This window comes from Schistocerca piceifrons, chromosome 6, assembly GCF_021461385.2.
Source record: "Schistocerca piceifrons isolate TAMUIC-IGC-003096 chromosome 6, iqSchPice1.1, whole genome shotgun sequence".
NCBI classification, from domain to species: domain Eukaryota; kingdom Metazoa; phylum Arthropoda; class Insecta; order Orthoptera; family Acrididae; genus Schistocerca; species Schistocerca piceifrons.
In genome coordinates this window covers 502,645,397-502,646,788 of record NC_060143.1, presented here as the reverse complement: position 1 = coordinate 502,646,788, position 1,392 = coordinate 502,645,397, and positions in this window count along the sequence as shown.

Below are 1,392 nucleotides of genomic sequence, written 5' to 3'. Positions count from 1 at the left end.
ATTCACTTTTAAGCGATTTCGAGAAATGAAGGGCAACATAAATGTGGATATCCGGACGACGACTGGAACATTCCTTCTCCGGGCACGAGTACAGAGCGTCCTCATGGAAGAGCGTCACATGGTGGTAGAAATGATTTCGTCCGCTTACGATATTGAAAGCCATCCTGCAACACGGGTGCTACTGTCGTGTTTGGAAGGCGTCATAAATTGTGACAGAGTCCTTAAAAATCTTCGTATATGCTCCACGGCATATCTACATTTGAAGCAAACATTTAGTTTCTGAGTGACTGATTTCAACTAGATTAACACTAGGTAATCCTGTTCTCTCCTGCATTTGTTGTAATATCTTTACCTTTAACAATGATTTCATAGTTTATTTTCTCAGAACTGCGTTGCCGCAACACAAAGTTGCATGGACTCGACCAATATGTAAAGTCGTGGTGGAGGGCATTGACAAACAGGACGTTGCAACTCATCCCAGATATCCTAAATAATGTTCATGCCTAGGGAGTTTGGTGGTTAGCAGAAGTGTTTAGACTCAGATGAGTGCTAGAGAGCTCCTCGAGCCACTCTGTTGCAATTGTGGACGTGTGGGGTGTCGCATTGTCCTGATGGAATTGCCCAAGTCCGTCAGAACGGGCATGAATGGATGCAAGTAATCAAAGAGGAGGCTTACGTACGTGCCACCTGTCAGAATCGTATCTAGACGTACCAGGTGTCCCATATAATTCCAGCTGCACACGTTCCACATCACTACAGAGACTCCGGCAGCTTGAACAGTCCCCTGCTGACATGCAGGTTCCATGTGTTCTTGAGGTTGTCTCCATACCCGTACACGTCCATCGGCTTGATATAATTTGAAACGAGACTACTCCGACCAGACAATATGTTACCAGTCATCAGCAGTCCAATGTCGGTGTTGGCGGGCCCAGGCGAGAGTAAAGCTTTGTGTCGTGTCGTCATCAAGGGTACACGAGTAGGACTCCGCCTGCAAAAGCCCGTATCAATGATATTTCGTTGAATGGTACGCACGGTGACACTTGCTGATGACACAGCATCGAAAGCTGCAGCAATTTTGGGAAACTTTGGACTTGTTTCGCGTTGAACGACTCTCTTCAGTCGTCGATGGTCCCATTCTTGCACGATATTTTTCCGGCCGCACCGATGTCGGAGATTTGATGTTTGACGGGATTGCTGATATTCACAGTACACTCGTGAAACGGTCTTACGGGAAAATCCCCACTTCATAGCTACCTTATAGATTCTGTGTGCCATCGCTCACGCGCCGACTGTAACACCACGTTCAAACTTTTTAAAATCTTGCTAACCTGCTACTGTAGCAGCGGTAACCGATCAAGCAAGTGCGCCAGACACTTGTCTTATATAGGCGTT